The sequence below is a fragment of the Camelus dromedarius genome, chromosome 15, assembly GCF_036321535.1.
Source record: "Camelus dromedarius isolate mCamDro1 chromosome 15, mCamDro1.pat, whole genome shotgun sequence".
NCBI lineage: Eukaryota > Metazoa > Chordata > Mammalia > Artiodactyla > Camelidae > Camelus > Camelus dromedarius.
Genome location: NC_087450.1, coordinates 17,343,051 through 17,354,296, shown reverse-complemented (window position 1 = coordinate 17,354,296; position 11,246 = coordinate 17,343,051). Strand labels below are relative to the sequence as shown.

Genomic DNA, 11,246 nt, shown 5'->3' with positions numbered 1-11,246 from the left:
CATGACCTTCTTTCAAGACCCTTAGGGTAAAAGGCTAAGTTATTCTCAGAAAAAGGGTGCAGGGAGGGGAGCGTGGTGGCCATAAGACCAGCTTAGCTAGAAGTACAGGCTGAGCAACTCAGTGGCCACCTTGTTCATTTTCTCTGCTTCCACTGTTGTGCCACGAGGTGACTGCTGGCTGCCGCCCCCAATTGCTGAGGTCCCCAGCACCATCTTCCACAGATGCCCCAAAGCCCCCTCCCGCCAGTGCCGACACCGGCAGCCCCCAGCCGCCAGCTCTGCTGGTGGCCCCTGGTGTGTACAGTGCCCCCCTGAGACGCTAGTGAAATTGCCCTGTCAGTTTTTACCAGCTCCTTCCATGAAGCCCATCTATCTCTCTAGGGCTATGATGGGCTAGCTATTAAAAAAAGGGCTCTTGAGTCAGACAGACCTGAGGTTTGCTTCCAGCTCTTCTTCCTGAGGGATTTAGAGGAGCAAACTCATCTCTCTGAGTTTCTGTTTCCACACTGTCTGCTGCAGAGCATCTAAGGCATAATAATATGAAGAACTGAAGACCCTGTGCTTAAAAAATTGCTGGCACTCTCAGGACACAGAGCCGTGTTGTCCCCGAAAGTGCCCCTCCCATAGGTGCTGAGAAATTGCCATGGATGAATGGTTTTTCCCAGAAATCTCCTTAGTCACTCAGAATGCCCTCCCTCCCTCAGTCCACCCAGACGGGCCAGGATCCTGGGGAACAGGCAGAGTGCTCCCTGCAGCTGCTGGCTTAGTGTCTGGTCCCTCCGCTCTGCTTCCTGAGGCCTGACCCCTGTTCCATTTTCAGTGGTATCTCTAATACTTAGCATACGACTTGGCATGGTAGACACTCAATAAATATTTGATGAAAGAATGAATGGATGAGGATGTAGGAGAGGAAAGACTCTCCCTGTACCCTCCTAGGTTCAATAGCTGTGAAATAAACTTACAACAGGCAGATTAACAGGAGGAAAGATACACACATTCATTGATTTTTTTTTTTAAATATGGAACGCTTCACAAATGTGCGTGCCATCCTTGCGCAGGGGCCATGCTAATTTTCTCTGTGTGGTTCCAGTTTTAGTATATGTGCTGCTGAAGTGAGCACGGCATTCACTGATTTTTAACATTACGTGGATGGGGACATCACAGGGAAAAAAGTGAATATCCAGAAAGGAGAGGAGATTTGAGAGCTTATATACCCTCTTGTAGGGGAGGGGCAGTTTAGGGGGAAGACAAACAGGCCCTTTGAAGAACAGACGGGTCACGTGATAATTTGTGACAAAGTTTGCCTGGGTGTGGGGTGAACTTCCAGTGTCCACTCCTGTGACAAGAGTCAGTCTTCCCTCGCTGGTGAAACTCCCGGTGGGGGGATTCATGATAATTGAGTTCCTTGTGGTGCATCTGTCTTTAGGCAGATGAGGGGAGTTTGGAAAAAGCCTCTCCCTGCATTTGCTGTGTTTAAAAGTGCCTTCAGTTCAAAGTAATCAAAATAGCAAAGCAGCGTATTTTGGGGTGTCCTGAGCTCCTTCAGGAATTTCACTTCAAGGACTTCTGATAGTTCTTCTCCTTGGGTGAAACCAGCTTTTCTGGGATGACTTCTAAGCCAAGCCAGCTTGTTAGGTGGAAGGGATGATGTTCTCAAGAGCTGGGAGGGGTGGTCCTCCTCAACCTGGCTGCCAGGTGCAATCACAGAAGCCCAGGCTCACCCAGGGACTCGGGAGCAACTGGCATGGGACCTGCTTCAGTGTCCAGAACTGGGCATTAGCCCTGATTTTTGCACATTAATCATTTTCATTGAGTATCTCCCAGGATTGAATCTTCTCAAGCTGACAGTGAAGTGCCCCAAATTCCAATAATGGTTCTCACAGAGTTCAGACCCCAGTGGAAGATGGATGAGGCTAGGCAGAGGTTAAAAAGCCAATTCCATTCCTGAGTGTGTGTTTCTGTGTGTCTAGACACAAGTGAAAAAAAAAAAGTCTCTCATTGCAACTTGATACTTTAAGCGATTCATGAAATGAGTTAATATTCACTAACATGTGCCAGGCAGAGTAAATGTGAAAGCCAGGGGCAAAGGCAGAGGATGAGGATGGGGATGAGGGTGACGGTGAGGGTGAGGCTGGCTGCAGAGCTGATCCCAGGTCACGGACTGGCCTTAGGGAGCCAGGGTCCAGGAGTCTTGTTAGTAAGTCAGTGAGCCAGTCAGACAGGCCCCATTCAAACCCCTGGCCTGGGGAAGGGGGCAGGTGGAGAGGGAGCAGCAGCTCCTTCTGTGATGGTGGAACTAAAATATCCGCTACAAAATTGCAGGAGAAGGTGGGGGTGGGGCTCCTGGTATGAAGAAGGCTGAGTTCATGAGTTTTTTGTTTTTGTTTTTGTTTTTGTTTTTTTGCCTGCTGCACCTTTAGCCTGGTTCTTTTGAAAGACGGATGTGTACCCATCCGCAAACACATCGACCATGCCCATCTTTGAAGGATGGTAGAAAATCGTGGAGGAGGTGAGTGGGCAGCGCTTGGAGCCTAGTTGGAGCCTGAGAAGGCGAGGATCTTCTTGGGACACACAGTTCTGGGACGGGGGAAGAAGATTATCACCTTCATCAAATGAGACTTGTAAACCCTGGATCTTAATTTCGTTTCCCAGGAAGAGGTCTGATTGTTCAAAGGATAATGGAAGTGAGGCTAAGGGTGTACTGATTCTGAGCTGGGCCCTAAAGTTCCTTTGTGACACTCAGACTGTCACACAGGCTGCAAAACCCACCAGGCAAAGGGTGGTCTTTGGCCACTGACAGCAGAGTGAACTGGGCTGCGTGCTCAGAACTTGTCCCAGGACCCATCCCAGATCTGCCTGATCTCCAGCCACTGGGCTCTCTCGGGATTGAGCCAGGGACTCCAGATTTTAAATATGTTTCCCAAGTGACCCCAAGGTGCCTAAAGACTGGGGCCCTTGTAAAGTAGGTGGATGGGGGTGGAGGAGGCCAGCGGCTCCCAAGCCTGTCGGCTTGAGAATGGACCTGGAGCTTTAAGAGACAGCCTCCGCCCCTGGTTGATGTGAGGTGGGCCCAGGAATCAGTATTCTCATCCCATTCCTCAGATGATTATGATCATCAGCCAGATTAGGTATCCTTGGAGGGACCTAACTGGGAAGAAACTTTCCTGATCTGTTACTTGACTCTGGAAATCTCCCCACAGCATCTCTTCAGTGAGACTGCGACCTTCCGCACAGACCCCAGCGCAGGCTGAGGGCGTGGAGATGCTGGGGTCATCATGTTGTTACCCCTGCCCTAGGCTGATTGGGATATAATTGGCATATAACATTGTAGAAGTTTCAGGCCTCCCACATTTTAATACTAACTTAATGCAAAACGATTAAATTCAGAGTGTTAGCTAACACTTCTATCATGTCTCAGATTTAGTATTTCTTTTTTTGTGGTGAGAACATTTAAGATCTACTCTCTCAGCAACTTTCAAGTGCACAGTATGGCATTATTAACTGTAATCACCATCCTGCACAATAGATTCCTCAGGACTTACTCATCTTCCAACTGGAAGTTTGTTCCCTTTCATCAACATCTCCTTGTTTTCTTCTGTCCACTGCCCCCAGCATTCTACTTTTAGTTTCTATGCACTTGGCTTTTTTAGATTCCACATATATAAGTGGTGACATCCAGTATTTGTCTTTCTGTCTGACATCTCACTTAGCATAATGCCCTCAAGGTCCATCCATGTTGTTGCAAATGGCAGGATTTCCTTCTTTCTTGTGCTGTGTAATATTCTATTGTATATCTGTACACCACATCTTCTTTATTCATCTGTTGATGGGCGCTCAGATTATTTCCATATCTTGGCTGTTGTGAATAATGCTACAATGAACATGGGAGTGCAACTGTTTCTTCAAGATTCTATTTTCATTTTCTTTGGATACCCAGAAGTGGGATTGTTGCATCATATGGTAGTTTTATTTTTAATTTTTTTGAGAAAACTCCATACTATTTTCCATAGTGGCTGCACCAATTTACATTCCCACCAACAAGCGCACCAGCGTTCCCTTTTCTCCACATCCTTGCCAACACTTGTTATTCTCATCTTTTTGGTGATAGCAGTTCTAACAGGTGTAAGGTGAGTGGAACCATTGTTTTGAAATATTTTTGGATTGATAAAAACCCCAAACATAGCCTCAAAGTTAGCAGAGTATTTGAATCCCAAAAGCAAGAACTTCCCCAAGGAGAATCACCTTTTTCATATGCTTTTGGCCTCAGGAGAGGGCATCTGACCACCATTCTGCCCCCTGCAATTCAGAACAGCTGACGTGAAAAGCCAGCTATAATAGAGTTCTAACACACACACAGCACACGTGTCTACATCGGCGAGGCTCTGCTTTCTGGTACCATCAGCCATGGAGGCCGCATTTTGCCAGTGGGTGAACTTTAAGACAACCTGGCCTCAGGCCTCAGCCATCACCTAAGGCAACCTTCCTCTTACAAAAAGCCTCTCTATTTTATCCCAAAACAACACTGCGTGTAATTTACATTCTAATTAATATCAAAATGGACAGGGGGTCCACAAGAGGAAAACTATTTTCATAATAAGATGTCATTTGCCTTTTTCATTCTCATTTTCTCATGAACGTATGAAGCTATGTGCTTTGGGAAAACTCAGTCTGATATCACAACAGAGTGAGCTCAGAAGCAGATATGAGACTCCATCTGTCTTTTATTAAGCTAAACATTTAAAAAAAATTGCAGGAATGTAAAGTCGTGCCACCCTTCTCACTAACACTTTTTATTTTGGAAAATAAGTTATTTTAAAAAACATGTTAGCAGAGTGCATTTATTATTGTAATTTTAAGTAAATAAATACAGTAAAAATTAGAGTTTGATTTCTACTATGGTAAATAGAAAGCTCTTTGAGGTCCTCAATAATGTTGAGTATAAAGGAATCTGGAGAGCAAGAAGTTTGAGAACCTCTGCCTTATTTCTTAACCAAACTGTAGATTGCTCCTTGGGCTTCACCCAAAGTTTTCAAGTGTCTAAGCTCCCCTTCTTCACCAACGGTTGGACTCCACTTTGGTGACAGTGTGTCTCTCAAACAGCTGCCTCAAAGCTCCCTACAGCCCTGAGCGTCCCTCCTCCTGGTCTCCCCTCCCGCCTTCCAGGGTGAGAAAGCCATCCTTTGACCCTCAGCAAACTTAGGATGGGGACAAGGGACTCACGTGCAGTTGGGGGAGCAAGGGAATGAAAACACAGTCATTGACCTCAAGGGATTTCTGATTTTGTGGGCGATACGGACAGGTAAGCAGTTGCCCAGAAGATACCTGTCATTGCTGTTTGCCAGTAACACCCCAAGAGGAAAGCAGGTATTGAGCCAACCCTCCCGCCTCTTTCCCTCCCGCAGCCCCAGGTTCGCGAGATCCCCGGCCCCGCGCGCCCCCTGGTGGTCGTGCCTCGTCTGCGCAGCATTTTCCCTCCGCAGCTGCTGGACGCGCACTAGGGTTAGACCTCTAGTCTGGTGGCGGCAGCTCTGGGGCCCCATCACTGAGGATCTACCTCGGTCCTCCGCGGCCTTCTGTCTGTAACTCTGGGCACGTTTACCCCTTGGTGACTAATTCCAGCCCGCTTCTGCCTCTTTCCCAGCCCTTTCTGAGTGCTAGGCATCTTGTGGCTTCCTGCCCCCCACCAATGCCATTTGTAGGTGACAGAGAGTATATGCCACTGTAGAAATGTTATGTGGTGCGGATTGGATCCAAGTCCAAGGAGTGCGATGCCAAAGTTTCACTTCTTACTGATATGCCTCACAGCAAATTATCTGATGTCTAAAGCAGCTCTGGATATCGGCGATTGTGGGACATTCTTTGTTGGGGGATTCCTTCAGGAGGGGGAAAGGGAGTCTGGACCTTCTGAATCTCATCGGCTTTGGATGGATTCTTTGCTACGCGAAGTACATGATCGTACTTTCCGCATTCTAAGGTGGGCATCGGTACTCCAACACCTTCACCAGCCCTTAGAGGGCTTTTTTTCAGGGGCATAGGGACCCTCCTATTGTAAACAGGACTTCAGTGAGCTACTGTAAAATCCCCCAACACCTCAAAGTGAGTGTGCAGATGAACGCTTTGACCCTGGCTTGCTCAATACAAAATGAAACCCTAAAATCCAGGAATGAAACACCCAGGTGTCTTTCTTTTAATCAAACCCTAGAAATTCAGGATGAGAATATCCTCAAACTGAACAGTATTGGAGGTTGGAAGGGAGTTTCAGAGGCAGAAAGGTATCCTTGGGGACCTGCCTAAGGGCTCTCCTACTGTTCTGACCCACAGTCCATTAGCAGGAACCTCATTGCCCCATAAGCAAACTCAACCATCTTACCTAGTGGTTTCCATGGTAACCATCAAAGACTGATCCCCTTTTCTTTCCTACAGATGTTTCTTTCCCCCCTCCCCCCCAATAGTCACTGTCAGACATGCCCTAGAACTGGAGTCTATTGAAATACTATTTGCAAAGATATTGTTTTCCCCTTTCCATCCATGTTTTAGGAAAGTAGAAACCGTTTCATTAATGTCCACTAAAATGCCCTTTAAAAATAAACCAGTAATGTCAGGTACATGGGGTTTATTTTATTATATTATTCTTATTACTTTTGTCTAATAATTTTAAATTTAAAAACTTTAAAAATTTGTTTCTAAAAAAATTTCAAACGAAGAAGAAAGAAACATTCCAAACGTTCTTCTTTCAACATTTCTGGGGAAAATCTGGTCTTTGTGGAGAATAAGAGGTTATGAAATAAATACCGTTTTCTACAAAAGGAACTCAGAGGTTGTAAAACCTCAGTCCTTATTAAGGGCATGGAAGATGGCATAGCTGAAGACTTTAGCTTTGAAGCACAAGAAGAATATAAATAAACCTTTAAAGGATAATAAAATATAGATATTTAGGGGATTTTTTTTTCTATTTTTTTAATTAAAATTTTTTTCTTAGTTTTTTTTTCCTTAGGGGATATTTTTAAAAATCAATTAATCACACGGTCCTTCCTCAGTCCTCTTCCCATCTTTTCCCCAGCAGTCTTCTTACCCTTCACAGCCTTTCAAACTTCCTCTCCGAGAAACCCAGCCAGCGTGATCACCTACTGCTTTTGTCCCAGACAAGGGTTGGGTAAACTATGGTCCTTGGGCCAGTTCTGGCCCAGGGCTTGCTTTTGTCTGGCCAGTCAGCTAAGAATGTTTTTTACATTATTCAAGGGCTGTAAAACAAGCAAACACACGAAGCAGAGCATGGACAGACTGGATGTCCACCCTCTGGCCGTGTCTGATCAGTGGACCATCTCTGCCGCCGGCTGCTGGAGTCCTGGTGAAAGGTGGCTTTTCTTCCATCCAGGCAGCAATGACAAGAGGTAGAGCCGAAGTTGCCATGCCGACAGGGAATTCAGTTCTTAAAATAGACGACTGTGCTCAGGCATTTTCGGGGTGGGTGGGTTTGGAGGGAGGGGGTTAGGGAGAGGGGTGGGGAGAGATGATCAACGAATGAGTCAGACCCAACTGGTGACAGCTGTTCCATCCTCCCTCTGGTAAGACGGCGGGGAGGAGCCTCTCTAAAACGAGGTCTGAAAGAGACATTTTCCTTTCAAAGGGTAGGGATGGCTCTGTTTCCTCACACGGTTTTCCTGCCTGGCAGAAGGAAATTCCCCTCACCGCCTCTCCAGCGTCCCCTGCCCCCCGCAGCCTCCTCCCTGCGGAGAACAGAAGTAGGAACACGCCCATCTCACAAAGCCTGCCCGTCCCGCGATTTCGAGGGCCTGGGTGTGCGGGGCGCCAGCCTGGCCGGGGATGGGAGGAGCCGCTGTCGCGCGCGGCGGCCTCGGGGCTGCCTCCGTGCGAGGCGTGAGTCTTGCCATCAACTTCGTCATCAAAATCATCGTCATGGAACCAAAACTAGAGTGTATCACTAAAAGTGTGTCTTTTATCCGGATAGAACAAGTAGCCAGCAGTCGTTCTTTGAGAATCTCCTGTCACCCCTTTGCGGTGCCCTCAATGCTTCAAAAGGTGAACTAAGTCATTTTTTTTTTAAATTTTGGTAAAATATATATAACATAAACTTTACCATTTAAGCTGTATTTTAACCAGCAACTCAGTGACATTAAATACATTCACATTATTTTGGCGCTATCACCACCATTCACCTTCAGAGCTGCTTCATTACCCCAGATTCTGAAAGTCTACAGGAAACTGTGGGTTCGGTACCTGTCCCCCCCAGCCCCTGGCAACCACTACTCTACTTTTCTGTCTCTATGAGTTTGGCTGTTCTAGGAACCTTGTATAATTGGAATCGTACATTATTTGTTCTTTTGCGTCCAGCTTATTTCCTATCTTTAAGGTTCATCCATGTTGAAGCGTGTGTCAGAATTCCATTCCTTTTTAAGGCTGAATAATATTCTATTGTATGTATGTACACATTTTCTTTAATCCATTCAACCATCAATGGACATTTGGTTTGTTTCCACCTTTTGGCTACTGTGAGTAATGTTGCCATGAACTTTGGTGTACAGGGAGCTGTTCGAGTTCCTGATTTCAATTCTTTTGTCGGCCAAGTTCATTTTCAGAAAGAAACTAAGCCGATTGAGATTCCCACCCAGGGTGCACAAGATGCTACAGCAGCATGTTCCTATCTTTTCCATCTCACCCATTCAGGATCCATCTCTTATGAAGCCAGCAGCCCCTGGTCCCCTGTCCTCCTCCCTCCCTCCTCCAGGCTCCAGCCCCCCTGCTCTTACCACTCATTACCATGAGATCAAGGCCCTGGGGACCTCTGGTCTCAGGTCCTTCATCAAGGGGTGGAGAACTTTAAGATTGATAGTTAGTTCCTTCCTATTTTTCACAGTTCAGCATCAACAAAGTAAAACTCTCTAGGTTTAATGCCAGTTGTATCTTTTAGCATCCTTTCAATGTTTTTGTGCTAAAGGCCTCATTTCCCACCAGGAGCAGGATGGGAAGGACTCGGTGGATAGGAGCTTTTTGGTTGGGAATGGGGTCATGGACTCAGTTGGCTCACCTGGGCTGAAAGGAAGGAATTTTATTTCATGGCTGGGCAAGATGTTCTTTTTTTTTTTTTTTTTTTCCTGGAGGTGCTCTACTTGATGCTGATCAAAAGAAAGTGGGGCTGTGGATAAAGCTCACACCTAGGGAGGAAGACAGAGCTGAGAGAATAGCAGAATGTGGTGCTAGAGTCCTGATCCTGCAATGCCTGACGTTTACTCTACTCCAGTTACCTGATAATAAGCTAATGAATTGCCTTGTATTTTAAATCTGTTTTGGTAGGGCTTTCAGACCCTCAGGACCAAAAACTTCCTTTGTTTCTTTACCTCAAGAACAGTGGGAGGTCATTATAAGGTGTAAGCAGGGAGAATCCGGGAAAGGGTGACATGATCAGATCTGCATAATATGATCACCCTGAAATCTGGTTGTAGGGTAGAAATGGGTTAGTGGGGAGCTGGAGTGGTTATGGTTAGAGGGGTGATGCTGGACTGTTCTGGTGAGAGGTTATGGAGAAGGAGAGAGGGGAGCAGATCCGGGAGATTTTAAGGAAGTTAGGTAAGTTTGGCAGAAGTTCGTAAGTTTTCTATATGAAATCACTTTGATACCAACCCCCCACCCCCAAACACACCAAACACACCCAGACACATAGATTCCAATGCCAATGATTATCCAAAGCCCCCACCCCATTCCTACTAATTTTGGGGAGCAGGGGAGAAGTTTTCATTTCTCGGGGATGTTTCTGCCTCTTAGTCTCCCAAGTCTTAGAGTGGTTTCGTTGTTCTGCCAAGTCATGGCTGGTATGAAACTCAATTCTTCATTGGTTTCCATAAAAACGGCCCCTCACTTAGACAGTTGGGCATTTGTGAAACTTGTTCCGAAGCAGCCTGGCCATAGGCCACAGCCAGATCAACCCAGTGTCTTCAGGAGGACGAGAGGTTTAAGAGACACTGATTGATTGAGGCCTCCTTTGCGTAGGAAAGACTTAAAATGATTTCATGAAGCAAACATGCGTTGGGCATTTCCTGCGTGTGTTATGCAGTGGCCTGTGGCGCTGGGGCAAACAAAGATGAAATCAGCCCTCCGTCCTCAAGGGTCCCACTGTGGAGGGGAAGACCCACACACTGCTGACTGCTGAGCAGTGGACCAAAGCCACTGAGTCTGTGCTGTTAACTGAGTACAGACTACGGGTTCCCAGAAGGAAGGGATTCTTTTGGGGTAGGAAGGTGGGTTGAGTGATTAGAGGACACGACACTATTGTGGGCATTTGAGGCACAGTGAGAGGTGAGGAAGTGCCTGGCCCCCTCCGAGAGTGGAGAGTGGGGAGTGGTCAGCAGAGGAAGTGTGCCCGGAGCTGGGACGGAGGGGCGGGAGCAGGCTGGGCAGGTCTTGCCATGCGGTGCCCAGGAGACGTGCTGCTTTTCTGGAGGTGATGGTTGGGCACCCATCAAGTGTGTTAACTTGATTCCTTATGTCCATTCCTCCTTCCATCCACGCCAGGGAAGAGCAGAGGGCGGGATGGGTGAAAATCTTTAGAGTGCTTGCTTCCCTTAATCAGCCCAAGGCTACCGACCTTCTGGCTCCTTGGAGTCTAAGAGAGAAGAAAAGAGTGGCTTAAAACTGAGAAAATACTTGCGTGAAGGATTAAAAAGCGGCTTCCAGTACAACACTCATTTGGAGGTGGAATGAATAAATGAGATAAAATTCTAAATAAATATCTTGCATGGTACTAATTGCGTTTTAAATGCTGCCACCGGAGAACAGATAAAACGATGCTGTATTTCATTAGTGGCTCCCTTAATTCTATGGTATTTGCCAGCAAGCCCTATTAAAGCACTCTGTAATTAAAGGCCAGTTCTGGGTCCTGTAATTTAGAGCATTATCAAAATATGGCAAGTGACTGGAGGTAAGGAAATGGAAACAAACACCACTTTCATAAGGTCTGTGTAGATCACAGAGTGTGAATTTTAAAAGCTCAGCCTTTGTACCGCCCCTGCCAGAGGGGTCTTGTCCACATCAGTGTTTTCCATTTGATGGGCAATCAGTTACATTTTTATTATCCCACAGGAGTGTATGTGGAGAAGTAAATTGGTTCTTTTATTGAAACAATTTTTTTATTGTGATATAATTCTCAAAATGTAAAATTACTACCTTAAAGTGTACAATCCAGTGGTTTTTAGCATAGTCATAGGTTTTTAAAACCATCTCCAGGACTTTGA

At 46.2% G+C, this 11,246-nt stretch overlaps 1 non-coding gene across 1 annotated transcript; it reads right to left on the bottom strand.

The window, feature by feature from the left end:
* Positions 1-1,013: 1,013 nt before the first annotated feature.
* Positions 1,014-1,120, bottom strand: LOC116157565 (U6 spliceosomal RNA). Its single transcript, XR_004141695.1, has one exon. It is a non-coding gene; the product is annotated as a U6 spliceosomal RNA (small nuclear RNA).
* Between the last annotated feature and the right edge of the window lie 10,126 nt (positions 1,121-11,246).